This window comes from Sarcophilus harrisii, chromosome 3 (genome assembly GCF_902635505.1).
Source record: "Sarcophilus harrisii chromosome 3, mSarHar1.11, whole genome shotgun sequence".
Lineage (NCBI taxonomy): Eukaryota > Metazoa > Chordata > Mammalia > Dasyuromorphia > Dasyuridae > Sarcophilus > Sarcophilus harrisii.
In genome coordinates, this window is record NC_045428.1 from 104,542,722 (window position 1) to 104,566,103 (window position 23,382).

Below are 23,382 nucleotides of genomic sequence, written 5' to 3' on the forward strand. Positions count from 1 at the left end.
TTCCTCTCTTCTCTTACCCCTTTCTCCTAATGCTTCTACTCTCCCTCAGCTTCTCCCTTTTCTTTCCCCTTTCTCCTCCTATTTCCTTATAGGGTAAAATAAATTCCTATACCCGAGTGATTAGCATGTTCCCTTTTTGAACCAAAAGTGATGAAATTAAGCTTCAGACAGTACTCATCCCATCCTTTCTTTCCCTCTATCTTAAGAGGTCTTTTGTGACTTTTCATGTGCTCTAATTTGTCCCATTTCACTTCATTCATTTTTCTACTCCTTAATGTCTTTTTATTTGATATCATCACATCAGAGTGCATTCACAGTCATTTGCTCCTTTTAACTGCCCCCAAAATGGATACAGTTCTCAATTGTTACATATATCATTTTCCCATCTAGGGTTGAACATTTTAATCTTTAAATAATACACATATCTATGCATATAGATAGATATCAATATAGAAATAATTATAGATTTTTTTCTCCTTGTTTTCCTTTCTATGCTTTTATTCAGTCCTGTGTTTGGAGATCAAATTTTATGTATAATTCTTGTTTTTCAATAAAAGTGATTGAAAATCCATCTCCTCCTCTGAAAGATAATGCTCAATTTTGCTGGTTAGTTAATCCCAGGTGTTTTGACTACTGAAATATGGTAATCCATGCTCTCTGATCCTTTATTGTAGAAGCTGTCAGATCCTGTGTAATCCTGTTACTCCTTGACACTTGAATTGCTTTTGTCTGGCAGCTTACTATATTTTTTTCCTTTAGATTAATAGTTCTGAAGTTTTGCAACAATGTTCCTTGGATTTTCCTTTTGGGACCTCTTTCCAAAGGTATTCAATGGATTCTTTTAATGACTATTTCTCTCTTTGCTAATAGTTTTGTTTTGTTTTGTTTTTCTGTTCTAGTTCTATTCTAGTTCTAGTTCTAGTATGTTAGCCTGTTTTCCTTGATGAATCCTTGAAGAATGCTATCCAGTCTCTTTTATTTGACATGGTTTTCAGGTAGGCCAATAATTTTAAAATTGTCTCTCCTGGATCTATTTTCCAGGTTCAATGTTTTTGCAATGAGTTATTTCAAATTTTCTTCAATTTTTTTCATTCTTTTTTATTTGACTGATTTTTGATGTCTCACATAGTCATTAGCTTCCATTTGCGCCCCTTTCTGGTTTTTAATCTGTAATTTTATTCAGTAACCTTTTCTATGTCTTTTTCCCCATTATTTTTTAAAGAATGAATTTAAATGATTTTATATTTTTTTAATAATATTACCTATCTATATTTGAATCATAGTGATACATAGATATGTACATTATTGAATCAGCCTACAGAATGAATGTTTGCTTATTTACTATAAAGACTCACACTGCATATTTTGTTGGAACTAAATAAAGATTGAAATGACAAGGCTGGATTAGTATATGGATTCATTACAATAACGCCAAAGTATTTTGTCCCTTCAGGGAGAATATTCCATATATTAGAAAACACTTATTTAACTCCATAGGAAAAATTATATAAACTAGAATGGTGGAATGGGCACTGGGAAGAGTATTGGCAAAGGAGATCATCCAGTATCAAAATGATCTCTGACTATACATATAATCCTGGGCACTTTTCTTAATTTTTCTAGTACTCTCAATTTTTTGTTTTTTTTAATATGTCAAAAGAGAGTGACATGGCTAAATTAATTTAATGTCCCCCCCTAAAGGTCTTAATGTATAAAATAAATAGCAATGAGAGGTTTACATATTATTAATTATACTTTTTAAGGTTTTATTTTCATAAGTAGTTTTTTTTTTCTTTTCTTTTTTGCTTTTTGGCTATTTTTTTAAAGGAATTATTTCCTTCAGTTAATTTTTTTCTTCCTTATTCAAGCTGTTGACCCTCCCTTGCATACCTCTAATTTATTTTCCCATTTTTTCTTCTGCCTCTCTTTGCTTTTTAAAAATTTTTATAAGCACTTCCAAGAAGCCTCTTCCAATTCATTTCATTCTTTGATATTTCCTCTATACACATTTTGTGCTTGTCTGAATTGGTGTTTTAGTCTCTTCTGTCATCACAGGAGTTTTCTATGGTTAAGTTTTTTTTCTGTTTTCTGTTTATTTTCTTTCCTTCTCTTTTTAAATTTCCTCTTTTGTGCCTTTTTATAGTCAAACTGTGGCTTCTGGGGTAAAGAGAACACCATGTCAAGCTTCCTGGGCAGCTCTGAGATTTGTCTTTGAATGCAAAGTCCCCTTTTGTTTGGTGTCTATCTCACAGCAAAAGGGTATTCCTACTTACTCTGTCCAGGAAACAGCTTGGTTTCCACTGTTTGGCAATTTGCTTTCTGACTTGAGCCTGAAGGCTGCCACACTAGTCTGCTCTGCTACTGGGTCAGGATAGAGGATCACAGTTGCTACTTTGCTGTGATTAAGAACCTCTCACTGACTTTCTGGGACACTATCTAAACTGGGCTGAACACCCCTTTCACTCCAGTGAGACTGACCTTTCTTGAAGTCCTTTCAATTTATCTTGAACTGAAGAATGCTTTTATTCCATCAGACTCTGTTCAGAGGCTTGGTTTCATGTGTTTTTTTATGGAAATTAAGAGAGCTTTAGCAACTTCTTGCCTTCACTCACCATTTTGGCTCCACCCCTGAACTCCCTAATCTGTTTTTGAATTGCTATTTTATTCAGCATTTTTCATTCCTTTCCAAATCTTTTGAATCTTTTTTTTAATGATTTTCTTATGTTACTGTAATTTTTCTCTGCTTCTCTCTTGTGATTTTTTAAAATCCTTTTTCAGTTTCCTAAGAATTGTTTTCTGGACATGAGAACAATTCAATCTTTCTCTTATTCTTCAGATCTAGACTTTTTTTTTGTTGTTGTTGTTGTTGTGTGTGTGTGTGTGTGTGTGTGTGTTGATTTTACCTGTAACTTTAGTAACTTTTTCTTTTAGTCATTTGCTCATTTTTCAAGCCTATTAAAAAAAAAAAAAAACAAGAAAACATTTAATTTTATATTAAAATTGAATTTTTCTCCTGAAGTGGAAGGTATAGTGTCCTAAACTTTAGATTTTTTTTGTCCTGCTGGTTTTAGCTCTCATTCTGTTAAGTATGTAAGTTTTCAGTTTTTCCAAAATGATATGATATAAGGAGGGGTGTGGTAAATTCTCTAGTGGTGGCCCTGTTCTTTGTTTGAAACACTCTTTTATACCTTGAATTGTGATTCAGATTCCTGATTTGCTATGTTCACAAATTCTAATGCTAATATTCCCCCTGGCTCCGATACTAAGACACAAAACCATGTGTGGAAAATGCAACAGAATTCTACATCCACTCCTAGTAAACAATCTCCTCCAATCTTTTTCCAGCTACTTGTTACCCCCTTTCTTGCTTATGGGTGAATATCAAAAGTCTCTGTCACTGATTCAGTTACCACACAAAGTCATGCTGCAGACTTACCGTGGATTGGCAGACAGACATTTTTTCTGGTAACATGTATTCCAAAATTCTAAAATTATTTTGCAGTTGTTTGGAGAAGAATTTGGGAGAGCTACAACAAGTTATTGTTTTTATTCCACCATCTTGTCTCTGTTCCTCTCCAAATAAATTTTAAAAATTAAGATATAGAAAATAGCAATTAAATATATGCATATTTGTTTTCAGAAACATTTGTGAGTGTTGTGTAATTTAAATGTTTTTAAAGTTTTTTTCAGTTTAAACTCTAAAAGATTGCTTTGGAATGGAAATAAAGATACAACTCTAAATCCTCAAGATATGTATGTCATTTATAAATGTTTGGATCTTTTTGATGGAATATTAGCAAAATTGGGCATCTCTGAGTCTAAACCAAAGAACACCAGGTAACATTTTCAAGTTATATTTATAGAACAGGAATAAAGAGGTAATTTAGGATTTATTTAATACGCTGAAATACATTAAGGTTAAGTCATCAATAAACATTTATTAAGTATCTACTGTTTTTAGGCAGTATTCTAATTACTGAGGAGCAACTTAGAGAGTTTGGGGACATTTTATATAGTACTTTAAGGTTTACCAGGTACTTTACATGACTGAAATGACTTGCACACTTGTATTTGTATTTTTATCTGAATAATCTAAAGCATGTTTGTAAAATTTCTTTCTTCCTATTCTGACATTCATAAAAACTGTTATGGTATAGTTATATTATTTTTAATCATATTTAACTAATAGGTTAATTGATAATTTCTACTCTTCTCATGTCTCCCCAAATAGTGATTTGAATGTGGTATGTAAAGTTGAGACTATAAAATGGAAGCCTGCTCCTGTCCTGGTTAAAGTTTTATAGATATGATGTATTTGGATACTATATTGTATGTTGCTAAGAATTTGCCACGTTGTTCATATGAATAGAGTTTCCTAGAATAGCGAGTCCAAGTAGTCTAAATTGTTAGATGTTAGATGTTAACATTTTGCTCTATTTCTGGAGGCATATAGATAATAATAAATGTTTCTCAGGCTTATAGCTTCTAAGCTATCATATTTCTTTAGCACTAAATTGATCAGCCAGTATTTCAGAAGTACATTTTATTTTTGAGTTTTTATATGGTTGAGAGAAAATCTTAAAAAGTATGAATTTTTATTAGATGGAAATACAGAGACTAGGTTTTCAACTGAAGGGATATTTCTTTGAATAATAAAAGATACAAAATACAAATTGCTTTCACTACCAGAATGCTGAGGAAATAGCTAAACAAATATATAGGCACATGATAAAGGGCATACAATTTACTTACTTGTTAAAACAGAAACAATTTCAGTTATTAACATATGTTTTATTGTGTTCCCAACTGAAATGACTACAATAGATTTATCTTCAATAAAAGAAATGCCCATTCAGCAAGGCAAATTCTTACCTCCCAAACAATCTACAAATGAATTGAAGTATAAATATTTCCCTCTAATTGTGTATGTTACAGGATGAAGATTTTCATAAAATATTATTAGAAATTGCCCAATGTGGATAAATATAAGCTGCTTTTGAAGAACACTAGGTACCAAGTATTATACTGAGACTATTTATACAATACCATACATAGAAAATAAATAAGACCTAGGTGAAAAAAGAAATATATTTTCAGCTGAAATTTAAAATGAAGTAGGTTATCCAATAACAGACAAATTACCTTGAATTCAAGATTTAAGAAAAGCTGACTCATTCCCAAACTACTAAAATTATGAAAATAAAACTATTGAAAAACTATTATTTCAATGAGAGGGCAAAGTACATATTACAATGAGATGATATGCAACAAATCCTTCAAGTCTTAAATACATAGAGAGAAGAAATAAAAAGAAGCATTATTTTAAAGGGATTACTTATAAGAAAGTGAGCCTTAAACTAGAGATGTTAGGATCTGGGTAATTGAGTTCCTTAGTAGGCTATAGATAAGTAAGCCAACAAAATAAACTTCGAATAATTAGAATTGAAAAACTCATATTAAAAAAAACTGACAAAATGAAAGCAAAGTATAAAATTTTGCAATTATTTATTGTCAAGGAGAAAAATATTCTTAATCACTAAGCAGAAAAAGTATGTATGAAATCTCTCTCATGTTTAGCGATCAAGAAACTACCTTACTAAAAATCTGTGGAGAATCAGATTCCCAGAATATGGAAGGGCTTTTAATTACCATTTTATTCTACCATCACCTGGATAAGAATTCACTTACTGGACAGATAATCATACAACCTTTTAGTGAGAGCCCATATACCACCTCCAGAAGTGGCTCATTACCCTTTTGGAAAGCTAGAAGTATTAGAGAATGATTCCTTACATTTCCACAAAGTGCCAACAGTTCCTATATTTGATCTTTCATATTCACCTAAAACTTCCTTGGGAAGCCTTTCTTATAATATCCTTTTGTTTTTTTCAAGGCTCAGCTCAGGTGTCATCTATTCTGTGCAATACGGTAAGATTTGGAATCAGACAATGGTTTCAAAACTTACCTCTGACAAAAAGAAGAATGAATAACTTTGTCAGTTTCTCCAGTTGCTCATCATATGGCATGATTTCCTTTTCATTCCTGTCAACTTGGCTGTTAACATTTCCAGATTTTCAGCATTTCTCATATTTTATGTAATTGTGTTCATATAGTACCTGGGTTTGTCTTGACAAATAGACCCCCAAATATTTTATTTTGTCTAGTTATATTAAATGGAATTTCTCTTTCTATTTCTTGCTGCTGGACTTTGTCTGCAACATATAGAAATGCTGATGATTTGTCTGGGTTTGTTTTATGTCCTGCAACTTTGTTAAGCAGATTTTTGGCTGATTCTCTAGGATTCTCTAAGTAAAGCTATCTTATCATCTGCAAAAAGAGATAGCTTTATCTCCTCATTGCCCACTCTAATTCTTTTAGTTTCTTTTTCTTTTCTTATTGCTAAAGCCAACATTTACAGTATATTATTGAATAGTAGTGGTGATAATAGGCATCCTTATTTCATCCCTGATCTTATTGGAAATGCATTTAACTTCTTCCTATTCTAAATAACACTTGTTGATGTTTTTATATAGATGTTGCTTTATCATTTTAAGGAAAACTCTCTTTATTCCTATGTTCTCTAGGATTTTTAATAGACATAGCTGGTGTATTTTATCAAAAGCTTTTTCTATACCTATTGAGATTATCATATGATTTCTATTACTTTTGTTGTTTATATGGTCAATTATGTCAGTAATTTTCTTTATATTGAATCAACTTTTCATTCCTGATATAAACCCCAGTTGATCTTTAGATTTATCTAATTTTGAAAGGGGGAGGTTTAGTTCCCCCACTAGTATAATTTTTGCTGTGTATTTCTTTCTGTAATTAGCTAACTTCTCTAAGAATGTGGATTCTGCACGACTTGGTGTAATCAGTACCATTTCATTGTCTATGGTACCCTTTAATAAGATGTAGTTTCCTTCCTTATCTCTTTTAAATTAGACCTACTTTTGCTTTTGCTTTGTCTGGGATCAGAATTGATACTCATGCTTTTTGGTTGTTTCAGATGAAGTATAATAAATTCCATTCTACCTTTTTGAGATTATAGTTCTGGAGTTTTGCAACAATGTTTCTTGAAGTTTTCTTTGTGGGTTTCTTTCTGGAAATGATTGATGGATTTTTCAATGACTATTCTACCCTCATTCTAATATATCAGGGTAGTTTTCCTTCAGATTTTGTGAAGAATGCTATCCAGGATCTTTTTTTTTTTTTTTTTTTGGTAGTCCAGTAATTCTCAGCTTGTCTCTTCTGGATCTATTTTCCAGGTTAACTTTTTTTTTCCAATGAGGTACTTAATTTTTCTTCCATTTTTCATTCTTTTTAATTTGTTTGACTGATTTTTGGTGTCTCATAAATTCTTTAGGTTTCATTTGCTCAGTTCTAGTTTTTAATGTATGATTTTCTTCAATTTTTTTTATCTCTTTTTCCATTTGTTTAAATCAACTTTTAAAAGTGCCAGTTTCTTCATTAGATCTCTTTTTTTTCTTTTGCTCATTTGCATTTTTTAAGGAATTTATTTCTTTAGTGATTTTTTTTTTCTTTTGGCCAATTGTATTTTTTAAAGAATTATTTTCTTCAGTAAATTTTTGCCCTTCCTTTCCAAGCTGTTTACTCTTTCTTGTGGAGCTCTCCATTCTTTTCTCAATTCTTCTACCTATCTTATTTGACTTAAAAACATTTTTTGTGAGTGCTTCCAAGAAGGCCATTTGGGCTTGAGACCAAATCATGTCATCATTTCAGGTTTTGCATGTTAGCATTTTGTCCTCTTCTGAGTTGGTGTTTTGGTTTTCCCTGTCACCATAGTAGCATTCTATGGTTAAAAGTTCTTTTCTGTTTCTTGTTTATTTGGTTTCTTTCTTTTTTTCCTGTTTTCCTGTTTTATGATTTTTAAGGTCAAGCTCTGCCCCTGGGATAGAGAAGGCTCTGTTCCAAGCTTCTTGTGTAACTTTGAGCCTTGGCTTTGAACACAGGTGTACCTGTGGAGCCCATTCCTCATGGCAGGGAATAGTCAAACCTAATTGGGCCTGTTGTTGCCCTGGTTTCCCAGGCTGGTGATTAGCCTTCTGTGCTGGGACTGGAGGCTGCCCACTGGTCTACTTTGCCCCTGAACCAGGACCAAGAGTCTCAATTGCTGATTTGCTGTGATTATGTCCTGTCTCACTGGCTTTTTTGGACATCATCTAATCTGGAATGAGCCCCCTTTCATGCTAGTGAGACTAACCTTTCTTGACATCCTTCCAATATAACTTTTATTTTTTCCTGAGGTGATTGGGGCTAAGTGACTTGCCCAGGATCACACAGCTAGGAAGTGTTAAGTGTCTGAGACCAGATTTGAACTCAGGTATTCCTGACTTCAGGGCTGGTGCTCAATGCACTGTACCAACTAGCTGCCCCCCTTCCAATATATCTTAAGGTAGAGAATCTGTCTCTTCATAGGCACTATTATTCTAAATTCTTTTCAGAGGCTTGGTTTTATGTATTTTTGAGGGAAACTGGGAAAGCTTGAATAGCTTCATAGTTTCACTCAACCATCTTGACTCTACTTCCCAGAAATCCTTTCATATATGACAGACAGAACTAGACACAATATTCCAGATGTAATCTTTTTTCAGGGTAGAATAGAAACCAGTACATGACTTGAACCAAGATCTTCCTGGCTCTGAAGCCAAATTCTATATCTACTTAAGCACAATGTTTCTTACCAATGGAGCCCTACCCACTTAGCTTCTCCCCTCCCCCTTTCATTTCATATAACCCCAGAAGTCAATTCCAAATATTGGGAAATAAGAATCAACTATCAGAGACAAACTTCCCACTTTGCCATTTGCCTTCAAACAGAACTTTTTTTTTTTTACTTGTTATCTCACTCAGTTGAGTGCTAACTCCATGAAAGAATAAGTTCTTTCATTTATTTGTAATTTATATCCTTAACACTTGGCATAGTGGCAAAGTGACATAGTAGCATAGTGTCATAGAATAAGCACCAAATGAATTATTTTTGTGCATTTATTCATTCATAATTCACTTAATGTAAACTTAAGTGACTTTTACATTTAAAGGGGGGAGTGGAACCAAGATAGGGGAGAGCAGATATATCTTTGTCTGAGCTCTTCCTGGCTTCTCTCAGTTCAACACCAGATCAAGCCTCTGAATTGGTTTTGGTGTGACAGAACCCACAAATATTTGGAGTGTAACAAATTTCCAGCATAAAATAATTTGGAAAAACTTCAGGAAAGGTCTGTCTCAATCAAGAAATGGGAATGTGGGGGTGGGGGTTGCAGGCCAGCACAGGTACAGTGTAATGCAATGAAATCCATGATGGAGCGACTTCTGTCCACTATGGGAATCTAGTGGGAGGCTCATAGTCAAAATAAGCAGCATTTGCGACTTTGTTCTGGTTCAGAAGCCAATGGATCAGGAGACTAGTTGTGAGACTTCCAACACAATTACAAAAGACAAATAGTAAGACCCTGAACCCTTAACAGGGAGGACTTGGACACAATTACCCAGAATGGGGAGGAAGCCAGAAGTACCAATCCCTGGACAAAGTGTGAAGCTACTGTAGTTTATCGAGGAAGCTTGGGACAATCTCCCCTTTGCCCCAAGACCAGACCACAATCCTTAAAAATGAGTAAAAAAGAAAAAAAAAAAGAGCTCTAAAAATAGAGAGCTTTTATGGACACAGTGAAAAACAGACCTCAAACCTCAAGACACTAAAGGTAAAACATGTACCTCTGAAGTCTTAAAGGGTGATTATAAATTAGTCTCTATCTCACAAGGTTCTTTTGGAAAAATTAAAAAGGGATCTTAAAAGATATTTAGAGAAAAATAGGGAAGGGAAATGAGAGCTCTGGAAAAGGGAACACAGACATTGCCTGAAGAAAATGACTTTTTAAAGAATAGTTTTGGCAAAATGGAAAAAAAAACAAACAAACAAAAAAAAAACCCTAACTCCTTGCAAAAGAGAACTTCTGAAATGGAAAAAAAAATCAAACAAACAAAACAACATATTTAAAAGTTCAATCGACCAAATGAAAAAGAGATTAAAAAAAAAACTAACTGAACAAAATAATTCACTAAAAATTAGAATTTAACAAATGGAACTGAATGACTCAATGAGACATTAAGAATCAACCAAAAATTTTTTTTAAATATGTAAAATATCTCATTGGAAAAACAATTGACCTGGCAAATAAATCTAGGATAGATGAGCTAAGAATCATTGGATTATCTGAAAACCACAGTGAATAAATCACCAAAGAAAACAGCCTTGATGTCCTAGAATCAGAGGGTAAAATAGCCATTGAAAGAATCCATTGATCACCTCCTGAAAGAGACCCCAAAATCAAAACTTCAAGGAAAATTGTTAGTTAAACTCCAGGATTATTATATCAAGAGAAAATACTAAAAACAGCAGGGGAAAAAAAAAAAACAGGTCAAATGTTAAGGAGCCACAATCAGGATTACCCAGGACCTAGAAGCTTCCTCTTTGAAGGATAGAAAGTCCTGGAATATGGCATTTGGCAGAGCAAAGGAACTTGGACTACAGTCAAGAATCAACTATTCAGCATTAATTTTGCTTTACCTTTCAGGGGAAAGGATGGACATTCAATGAAATTTCATTTATTTTTGGTGAAAAGACCAGAATGAACAGAAAAATTGATCTTCAAATAGAACTTAAGAGAAGCATAAAAAGGTAATAATAGAAGGAAAAAACTATATTTTTAAAAGATTAAAATATTTTATATTCCTATATGTGAGATGATATGTTTAACTGTTAAGAACTGTAACTTTGTTAGATATATACTTAGAGGGTATTGATATAATTTGACTTTACTGTGATGATATAAAAAAGAAGTTATGGTTGGAAAAAGAATTGTACTGGAAAAAAGAGGGAAAGGAAGGTAAAATGAAGTGGATTATATCACATGAAGTGGCAAAAAAAAAATACCTATTACACTTGAGAGAAAGAAGGGAGGGGATTTCTGGACAAGATGGCGGCAAGGAGGCACATAGCTGTGTAAGCTCCCATTTTCTCTCAGAATCCATCTCATTACAAGCCTCACTGAAAAAAAAAAAAAAAAACCACAAACAGTTACCAAGAGAAGACATCCTTGAGATTTGCCAGGAAAGGTCTGTTTTTGCTCGAGGGCGGGACGGTTTTAGATCAGGCACAGGCTGAGGGCAGGCAGTGGCAGCAAGAGTTCGGCAGGCAGCTCACAGCCGAGCAGACCGGAGGGGGTTGGGGTGTGATCTCAGCCGTCTCTGAGGGGAGAGCTTCACTACAGGATTGGATACTTTGTCCTGGCAGCAAGTCAGTAGACCAGCAGAGAAGCTAAAAACACCAGGGATGAAGAATACAACCCCAAACAGCTGGAGTTCCTTGAGACTGGCCACCCCTCTCCCCACAGCGTCTCAGCATGCTCTCAGAGTCTCAGAGAGCAGGTGCAGCACAGTCCCAGTGCCCACTCTCCCCCAGTCTGTAGAGGCTCGAACGCCACCCAGCCCTCCCCAAAAAAAAAGATTCCATTTGGGTTTTTTTTTTCCTTTTGTCTTTTAGTTTGTCTCTGATTCTTCTCTGACAAAATGAGCAAAAAGTTAAAAAGGACTTTAAGATTGACAGCTTTTATACAGACAGAGAAAGACCTAAACCCTGAGGAGACTAAAAAACAGATTATCTTCAGGGAATTAGGAGGAGATCATCGTCCCAGCACAGAGAATCCAAGAAGAATTAAAAAGGCCCCTCACAAGAGAGCTAGAAAAAATGGGAAAAGGAGAGGGAGGCTTGGCAAGGAGACTGAGGTCATTCCACTATTTAAACAGAGTGGATAAAGAAAATAAATCCTTGAAAAAAGGATTAGGAACTGAAAAGAAAAAGTTCAAAGAATAAACTGGGAAATGGAAAAATTCCAAGAACAAATTACAAAGAAAAATATAAAAAAAAGGGGAGTGAAGAAAAATTTCATTGTAAGAAAGAACAATGGAAATGAAACCAAGACAAGAAAAAGCAAGCAAAACCAAAAAAAAAACCAAACAAGGAGAAAAATGAAATACCTTTGGGAAAACAACAGACCTGAAAAAGGTCAGGAGAGAAACTGAGAAATTGACCCCGAAAAAACATGAAAAAAGAGCCTGACACTATTTTCCAGGAAATTATCAAAGAGAACTGCCCAGAAGTCATAGAAACAGAGGGCAAAATGACATTAAAAGGATTATGATCACCCAGAAAGGGATCCAAAACAAAAACACCCAGAAAAAGTGGCCAAATGCCAGAACCCCTCAAACAAAGGAAAAAATACCCGGGGATAGAAAAACCCAATTAAATATAAGAGGAGCCAAAAAAGAATCACCCAAGATCTAGAAAGCATCCACATTAAAGACAAAGGGCCTGGAAATGATATCGAAAGGCTAAGGAACCGTATACAACCAAAAATAATTTACCCAGCGAATGAGACTTTTTTCCAGGGAAGAAGATGGCTTCAACAAAAAATAATTTCAATTTTTAAAAAAAAGCAGAACTTAAAAAAAGTTTGATCTGCAAATATAGAACTAAGAAAACCAAAAAGGTAAAAGAAATCTTGAGAACATATTTCTGCTATAAAGATGATAAAAAAAACATGTATACCTTTGTTCTAGAAATTAGAGGTGGAAAGGACATTGTATCAGAAAAAGGGAAAAGTGGGGGGTACTATATTCACAAAGAGGCAAAGGAAACCATTATATCTGAGAGAAAGAATGGAGGGGGAAAATAGTGGGATTTTACTTCCATAAGAATTGATTTAAGAGAAAAAAAATTTTAGACATATTAAATGAGGGAAACCTCCCATCCATTGAAAAGGAGAAGGGGAAAAGTGAAAAGGGAAAATAAGCAACAGAAGGGAATACAGAAACTGTGAAAAGGAGAAGAAAGGGGGAGGAATTTAAGGTGGGGAGGGGGATACTAAAAGGGAGGGCTGTGAGAACAAGGGCCACAAGTTTAAACTAAGGGAGGTAAGGGGAAAGAAGGGAGAAAAGCATAAATAGGGAGTTAACAAGATGGCAAAAATACAGAATTGGTATTAACCATAAATGTGAACGGAGTAACCCCCATAAAGAGGAAGGATTAGCAGAAGGAAAAACCAGAATCCCAATATATTGTTTACAGGAAACACACCAAGCAGGGAACACAGAATAAAGGTAAAAGGATGGAGCAAAATCTACTATGCTTCAGGTAAGCCCAAAGGGTTGCCATCCGATCTCAGATCAAGCAAGAACAAAAAATTGATCAATTAAAAGAGAAAGGAAGGGCACATTCTTCAAAGGGCAGAAAATAATGAAGCAAATCAATATTAAAATATATGCACCAAGTGGTGTAGCATCGAAATTTTAAAGAGAAATTAAGAGGCTGCAAGAAGAAATAGATAGCAAACCATTAAGAACCCCCCCCCCCCCAAAAAAAAAAACAAAGATAAATAGAACACTAGAAAAGTGATATGATAGACCCCTGAGAAAAACGAAATGGGAGACAGAAAGGGAATACACTTTCTTTTCAGGCATGGAACCTATAAAAAAATAACCATATATTAGGACATAAAAACCCAAACTCAAATGCAGGGAGAAAAGTGAAGCATCCTTTCAGACCACGATGCAAAAAATTAATAACAAAAAGCCAGGAAAGTGACCAAAAAAATAATTGGAAACTAAATAACTTCACAAAGAATGATTGGGTGAAAAAAATCATAGGATAATTAATAATTTACCCAAGAAAAATGAAATAATGAGACATCATATCAAATGTGGGATGCACCAAAGGGTAAAAGGGGAAATTTTATATCTCTAGAGGTTACTTGAAAAGTAGAGAAAAGAAGGTCAAGAATTGGGCCTTTAAACTAAAAAAATGCTAAAAAAAGAACAAATTAAAACCCCCAGTCAAACACTAAACTTGAAATTCTAAAAATAAAAGGAGAGATCAAAAAATTGAAAGTAAAAAAACTATTGAATTAATTAATATAATAAGAGTTGGTTCTATGAAAACCAACAAAATAGACAAACCCTTGAAATTTATTAAAAAAAAGGAAAGAGGAAAATCAAATTGTTGTCTTAAAAATGAAAAGGAAGAACTCAACCAAGAAGAGAAAATTAGAGTAATTAGGAATTACTTTCCAACTTTATGGCAATTTGACAACTTAAAATGAAAATGGAAGAATTTTCAAAAATATAGCTTGCCCAGATTAAAGAGGAAGAAGTAAATATCCTAAAAGTCCCATCTTAGAAAAAGAAATAGAAGTTTATTAACCAACCCCTGAAAAAATCCCAGGACCAGATGGATTTAATGTGAATTCTACCAAACATTTAAAGAAAATTAACCCAATGTATATAAACATTTGAAAAATAGGGACTAAGGATCCTACAAACCCTTTTACGACACAGACATTACTAATACCAAACCAGTTAGGTGAAAACAGAGAAAGAAAATTAAGACCAATTCTCTAATGAATATCGATGTAAAATCTTAAATAAAATATTAGAAAAAGATTACAGAAAATCATCCCCGGAAAACACTTGATCAAGGATTTATACCAGGAATGAGGTGGTTAATATTAGAAAACTATTAGCATAATTGACTATATCAATAAGCAAACAAAAAACCATATGATCATCTCAATAGATGGAAAAAGCATTTGATAAATCCAACATCCATTCCTAATAAAAACACTTGAGAGTTTAGGAATAAATGGACTTTTTCTTAAAATAGTCAGAGCAATATTTAAAACCATCAGTAAGCATCATATGCAATGGGAAAATTGGAATCTTTCCCAGTAAGATCTTGAGGAAGCAATTCCCATCAATTTTAAAATATTGTATTAGAAACACTATTTTAGGAATAATGGTCGGAAAGAGATTAAAGGAATCGAATAGGCAGGAGGAAACCCATCAGTCTTTTGCAGATATATGATGGTATATTTAGAGAACCAGAGATTCAGAAAAAGCTATTAGAAATAATCCATAATTTTAGCAAAGGAGGTTATAAAATAAACCCCCATAAACCTCAGCATTTTATACATCACCAACAAAACCAACACAAGAGATAAAAGAGAAATTCCATTCAGAATAACTGTCGGGCATAAAATATTTAATTATCTACCAAAGGAAAGTTAGGGAATTATATGACAAATTACAAAAAAACTTTCCACACAAATAAAGTCAGATTTCAATTGAAAATATCAATGTCCTGGATAAGTCGAACGAATATAATAAAGATGACAATATCCCTAAACTAATCTATTTATTTAGTGCTAACCAACTGATTCCAAGAAAATATTTTAATGATCTAGAAAATAACAAAACAAAATTCATAGGAATAATAAAATAAGAATCTCAAAAGAATTAATGAAAAAAAAATCAAAATGAAGGGGTATGTATGATCTAAACATATTATAAGCAGCAAAAAAAAACCATTTGGTATTGGCTAAGAAATAGATTATTGATCATGGAACAGGTTAGGTTCAAAGACAGAATAGCAACATAGCAATTTAGTGTTTGACAAACCCAAAGATCCTAATTTGGGATAAGAATTCATTATTTGACAAAAACTGTGATAACTGGAAATTAGTATAGAAATTAGGATGGACCCCCACTTAAACCATATACCAAGATAAGACAAAATGGGTCCAGATTTAACATAAAGAGCAAGATTAAAACAAATTGGAGGAAAAGGAAAGTTTATTTCTCAGACTTGTGGAGGAGGAAGAAATTTGTGACTAAAGACAACAGAGACAACTATTGATCAAAAAATAGAAAATTTTGATTAACAAATTAAAAAGTTTGAAAACAAACCAAAAAAAGATTAGAAGGGGCAAAAAACTGGGAAAACATTTCTTCAAGTTAAAGGTTCTGATAAAGGCCCTATTTAAAAAATATATAGAGAATTACCCAATTTATAAGAAACCGCCTTTCCAATTGATAAATTCAAAGGGATAGAAAGACAATTTTCAGATGATGAAATTGAAATTATTCCATAATGAAAGAGGCCAAATCATTCTTAATCAGAGAAATGCAAATTAAGACAACCTGAGATACCACACACACCGTCAGATTGGCTAAGATGACAGGAAAAAATAAAATTTAGGGGATGGGAAAACTGGGACACTGATCATTTTGGTGGAGTGGAATGAATCCAACCATTCTGAGAGCAATCTGGAGTTATCCCCAAAAAGTTATCAAACTGTGCATACCCTTTGATCCAGCAGTGTTTCTACTGGGCTTATACCCCAAGGAGATACTAAAGAAGGGAAAGGGACCAATATGTGCCAAAATGTTTGTGGCAGCCCTGTTTGTAGTGGCTAGAACCTGGAAACTGAGTGGCTGCCCATCAATTGGAGAATGGTTGGGTAAATTGTGTATATGAATGTTATGGAATATTATTGTTCTGTAGGAAATGACCAGCAGGATGAATACAGAGAGGCTTGGAGAGAATTACATGAACTGATGCTAAGTGAAATGAGCAGAACCAAGAGATCATTATACACTTCAACAACGATACTGTATGAAGATGTAATCTGATGGAAGTGGATGTCTTTGAAAAAGAGAACTAGTTCAGTTTCAATTGATCAATGATGGACAGAAACAGCTACACCCAAAGAAAAAATACTGGGAAATGAATGTAAACTGTTTGCATTTTTGTTTTTCTTCCCGGGTTATTTTTAACTTCTGAATCCAATTCTCCCCGTTCAACAAGAAAACTGTTTGGATCTGCACACATATATTGTTTCTAGGATATACTGTAATTTATTTAACATGTATAGGACTGCTTGCCATCTAGGGGAGGGGGTGGAGGGTGGGAGGGAAAAATCGGAACAGAAGTGAGTACAAGGGATAATGTTGTAAAAAAAAATTACCCTGGCATGGATTCTGTCAATAAAAAGTTACTATAATAAAAAAAAAAGAAAGAAAGAAGGGAGGGGAATGAGCATTATGTGAATTTTAATTTCATTGTATTAAAGAGAGAATATCAGATATATTTAGTTTAATATGCAAACTTGTCGTAACTTATAGGGAGGTAGATGGAAAAAGGGGAAAGAAAAGGGGGGAAGTAATAGAAGGGAGAACATAAGTAGAAAGGGAAAGGGATAAGGAAGGAGGGAAGGGTTGCAAAATGAGAGAACAAATTGAGGGAGATGGTGGTCAGCAGCAAAACACTGGGGAAGACAAAAAGGATAAAAGGAAATATAAAAATATAATTTAGGGAAAATAAGATGGTGGGAAATAAAATTACTAATACTTCATTTCCCACCATCCTGAATTCTGAAAATAAGACGGCAGATTAATAAAATTAAAAATTAGAAAACAAAACTAAGAGTTGATTTTATAAAAAAGCAACAAAATAGATAACCCTTTAGTTAATTTGATTAGAAAAAGGTAAGAAGAAAATCAAATTGCTAGTATCGAAAATGAAAAGGGTAAAGTTTCCACCAAAGGAAGAGGAAATGAGAGCATTAATTAGTAACTATTTTGCCCAACTGTATGACAATCTAATAATCTAAGTGGAACAGATGAACATTTAGAAAAATCTATATTGTCCAGATTAACAGAAGAAAAAATAAACTACTTAAATAGTCCTATTATAGAAAAAAAAATTGATCAAGCTATTAATCAACTCCGTAAGGAAAAATCTTCAAGGACAGATGGATTTACATTAGAATTTTATGAAACATTTAAAGAAAAATTAATTCCAACATAATGCAGACTAATTGGAAAAATAGGGAAAGGAATTTTACCAAATTTCTTTTATGACACAGATATAGTGCTGATATCTAAACCAGGTAGGGTCAAAATATAGAAAAAAAATCATAGACCAATATCCCTAATGCATATTGATGCAAAAAATCTTAAATAAAGTATTAACAAAAGCAAGTTAAAACCAGGATAATATAGCACACGTAAGTAGGATTTATAATAGGAATACATGGCTGATTCCAAATTAGGAAAATTATTAGCATGATTGACTATATCAATAATCAAACTAACAAACATCATATGATTATCTCAACAGATACAGCAAAAAAATTTGACAGAATCCAACATCCTTTACTATCAAAAACATTATAAAGTATAGGAATAAAAGGATTTTTCCTTAAAATAATCAGTAGCATCTATTTAAAACCATCAGCAATTATCATGTGTAATGGGGATAAATTAGAATCATTTCCAATGAGATAAGGGGTGAAACAATTTTGTCCTCTCTCACAATTACTATCAGATATTGTAGTAGAAATATTAGTTTTAGCAACAAGAGAAGAAAAATAAATTAAATGAATTAGCATAGGTAATGAGGATTATATACTCTTATAATTATATAAATATATATAATTATAATTATATATAATATAATTATATTACATTAATTATAATTAGATATATTATATACATAATTATCTAAATATTATTATTATGGTATCTAAACATATATAATCCTTATAATCATATAATCTAAATATAAAAATTTGCTCTAAATTTACTATTAATCACAGAAATGCAAATTAAGATAACTTTTAGATACCACTACATTCCTGTCAGATTGGCTAAGATGACAGGAAAAGATAATGATGAATATTGGAGGGAATGTGGGAAAACTGGGAAAGTAATCCATTGTTGGTTCAGTTATGAATTGATCCAACCATTCTGGAGAGCAATATAGAACTGTGCTGAAAGAGCTATCAAACTATGCATGCCCTGTGATCCAGCAGTGTCTCTATTGGCCTTATATATCCCAAAGAAATCATAAAAAAAGGAAAAGAACCTACATATGCAAAAAATGTTTGTAGCAGCCGTTTTTGTAGCAGCAAGGAATTAGAAACTGAGTGGATGCCCATCAATTTTCTATTCCTTTGTATTCTTAATATCTTTGAAATATTTTGATTTTTGATAACACAAAAGCCTTTAAAATGGCATTTTTTCAAGCTTAGAATTATTTCATATATGCTTGCTTAGCTCAAAACCTTATTCCTTGTTGTTCAGTCATTCTGTTATGTCAGCCCCATAGGGTTTTCTTGGCATTCAGTCTGCACAGATCTTTTTTTTTTTATGCAAATGGCATTTTCTATCCAAAATCTATTAAAATTGCCTTGAACAGTTAATTTCTTAAGAAAAAAAAAAACAGAGCAGAGAAAGGATTAGTAGAAGAAAAGATTAAAATTCTTTAATTGCCCAAAATCCTAGATACATTAGTTTATGACATTTGTCTTTTACTTCTTCTTATAGTGTTGTTTGATTATAAAATGCAATATGACCCTAATTTTGAAAATGAAAAGAAAATAACTCTTCATAATATGATAAAATGAGAAATCAGAGAAAAATTATTTTTTCAAAGTATTTATTATTTTCTGTTTGCATAATAGTCATTCCAATGATACTTTTTGATTGTTTATATCATATTTTATTTTCCCCAATTACATGTAAAATAATTAATATTCATTTTTAAAACTTTGAGTTCCAAATTCTCTTCCTTTCTCCCTTACCATTTCCTCTCATTGAGAAAGCAAGCAAATTGATATAGGTTATACATATATAGTCATGCAAAATATTTACATAATGGTCATATTATGAGAGAAAACATAGAACCCCTCCCCCCTAAAAATATTCAAGAAAAATAAAGTAAAAAAAGTATACTTCAATCTGTATTCAGATAATAGTATCATTTCTTTCTTTGAGTATGGACAAGATTTTTAATTGTAAGTTCCTTAGAGTTTTCTTAGATCATTGTATTGATGAAAATATCTAAATAAAAAAATCTGATCATCTTACAATATGTCCATTACTTTATAGACTGTACATTTCATTTTACTTCATCTCACAGAAGTTTTTCCAATTTTCTAATAGGTTGAATTGCTTGCCCTGCATTTTACAAATTTAAAATGGATTACCTTCCCTTTCCTATAATAATTTACTATAAAAAAACTCATATTCTAACTTGAAAAGAACAGATTCAACAATATTTGGTAGTATTTGAATTATATAATAATTTCCAAAGCAATATTTCTCAATCAAGGAACCTGGGTTGAAAGCATACCTTGATTTTTCCTAAATCAAGTCTTGGTTGATATTTTCATTTTCTTTTTATCCTATGCCTTCCTCCATCATGAGAGCAATCCCACATGACAAATAGTACTGAACCAATCTTAGACTTATCCTCTCCAAGTTCAACATTCTCATTCCATACAGACATTGGCTCCAAGACAAGAAGATTATCAGAAAACTTAATGTTAATAGATTAGATCATTTCTCATTGAGTGATCAGTTTTTTGTTTAGGGAAAAAGCTGAGCCAATGCATGCTTGGCAGCAGTGGAATAAAAAAGAGTGAACAGTTTTCAGAAACTTGGTATATAGCATTACATTTACTCCTCTGGACCAAAACATTTGCAGAAATCAATATTGATTAAATGAAAATGATGGGGAAATTTAGAAAGTGACAAATAAAAATGGGAAATTTACAGGATTTACCAGAAGTATAATTTGTCCATATCTATAAAGGTGGAATTTAACTTCATCAAAAGTAAAGTGAAAGCAAAACATAAAGAGAGGCAGTATTCTTGGCTTACTAAAAGGGCAGATTAAATTCAATTATATACTGATAGTAAAAAATCAAAGTATTTTTATGATGTCCTGAGGCTGTTTGTGAGTCAACAATCTAAGGTGCACCTCAACTATTCAGCACTGATGGATTCAAATTAATTAGTGTTGATGATATGATCCTTGGGAGATGAGTTGAACATGGAAGTCATTGACTATTTGCCAAAGGTTGAAATAAATCACTCTCTAGTCACACTATCAATACTATCATGCTTTTTTGTGTGTGTGGCAAAGTCCTGATGCTATTCTATACCAACTAAAATTTACAAAGCAAGGAGTCCAATGCTCATACAAAGCTGACTAAACTGGTATAGGTTATATGGCAAGTGGAGGTTATTCCCTAGTAATTTAAGGATGCCTTCATGATTCACCATTAAAAAGGAAAGAGAAACATGAAGGTAGGAAGGTGTCTCTCTATTAGTAATTGCTGGCAAAATTATTGTCAGAATCCTGCTTAATAGACTGATCCTTCACTTGAAATATGGTCATCTACCTGAAAGCTAGTGTGGCTTCACAAAAGACTGAGGAACAGTCAATATGGTGTTTGTTAGTTAGAAGATTTTGAATTTGGTAGTATACTTTCCAGGAATGTAAACATAAATGATGAGGTTGGCAAACTCATTGACAAAGCTAGTTCACTGTTTAGGATGCCCTGAAATAAGGTATAGGAGAGAAGATGCCTACCTAATGGATGGTCTACCAAGTTGTTGTGCTGACCTCATTCTTGTAATCTTGTAAAATGTGTATAGTCTATCAGAATCATGCTGGGAAGCTGAATTGTTTTCATTTGAGTTGTCTTGGGAAGATTCTGAAGATCACCTCGGAAGAAAACTTATCACACACTGAAGTTCTTTCTCATGTTCAAGTTCCAAACATTCAAACTCTACCACAAAGAATGCAGCTCTAATGTATTTGCCATGATGGTCAAATGCCAAATGACATTTGCCTAAAAGACTATTTTATGGTGAACTCATACAAAGCAAGGAATCATGTGGATGCCAGAAGAAACAATCTAAAAATACTCTCTAGATCTCTAAAGACAATGAAATCAATTTTGATATATGGGAGACATTGGCAGGACCACCCAGTATAGAGTGCCTGTATCAAAAAAAACACTATATTCTTTGAGCATAACAGAATTGAAGTAGTTCAAAAGAAAGGTGAGATGTATAATTTAGAGACAGTTCCACTTTAAATGTTCATGAGCATTACTTGTTCTTGACCTGTGATAGAAACTTCTGAACTTAGATTGGTCTAATTAGCCACAGTGGGACACTTTGAACTTTTACTTTGACATGATGATGACAATTTGGTCTTCTTTGAGTATGAAAGACAACAACCAAATAATGTTTTCTCTTTTTGGAGAGGAAAAAATGTCAGTTCAACTAATAAATACTTTGATAAAGTCCAGGAAAGTCCAAAAACATAAAGGTATAGGTTGGGGATGTCTTCTCTTATTTCTTCAGTCAAGTCCCATTTAGCCTTTTTAAACTTTGTTTCATTTACTTTTCATTTTTAATTTTGGTATGTCTATTCTTTCTTTACATTTTAAAATTGCTGATACATTATTTTCTTTGGTTCTGTTCACTTCATTCAGAATCAGTTCATATAGATCTTTTCAAACTTATATATTCATCACATCCATGCATACTTTAAATTTTAACTGAACCTTCTTTTTGTCTTTAATGAACATCAGAAGATCATGGAACAGTTTTTTGATCATTTTATTTTCTTTTTCAAAATCAATTGTGGGATGTCTCATAGGCATGGCTATGTTACAATTATGTTTGTATTCAAATATAAAAGAATTATCAAAAGTAGAATAGAAGACAGATTGGACTATTTTTTGAGCAGTGGGGGTTAAATTATTCTAAGTGATTCAAAATATGTCTGGATCCAAGAATATGCTTGCATTGAAGTTCATGCCCACTAGTACTTTAAATCTTGATACTGGAATTATAAAGGGGCACTAAGTATTGAAGTTCAGCATGTGATTATAGAGAGTATGCATAATCAAACAATAATACTCATCAGAAATATATCCTAAAATAACTAATATTATGATATGTAAGCATTATGCTCATAAATCAAGTTACAAAACCACTTGTAGCAAGTGACTAGCATAGCAAAACATAAGGAAATCATAAAGAAAATTATCTTTTGGGGGCAGAGCCAAGATGGAGGAGAAGACACACGTGACTTTCTAAGCTCTTCTCTTACCCTCTTTATCAATATTATATCGAGCCTCAAAAATAGTCTTGACTGCTGCAATTCGTAAAGATAAGAAGTAGAACAACTCACCGGCCGAAGAAAATCTGCAGTCTCGCCAAAAAAGGTTGGTTCCAGGGCCAGGGGGGAGATCGGCGCAGACAGGGAGAGAAATTAGGTTCCGAGGAGAGTCTCAAACCGAGGGTGAAGGCAGAGATCTCAGCACAAGCGCGCAGCCCCAACCCGCAGTACGGGCTTTTCCTTGGGGCAGTTGTGATGCTGCACAGCAGGAGGACGCAACCCGGGTTAGCCTCCAATCTGCTCAGTGTGGAGCTCGGCTTGGGGCCATAGAGCTTTTCCAGGGCCGATTGCATCAGGCAGAGACACTAGGCAGGTTTGTGGCTTCTGCATTCTGATCAGCTGCTAATACTCACAGTCCCACAAGAGGCTCCGCCTGGGGTGACACTTTCACCACGCTATAGCCAAGGGCAATCGATAATCCACTCCAGCCCTACTAGCAGTTTGATAGCTCCGCCAGTGCTGAATCCACTTCCTGTTGGGGG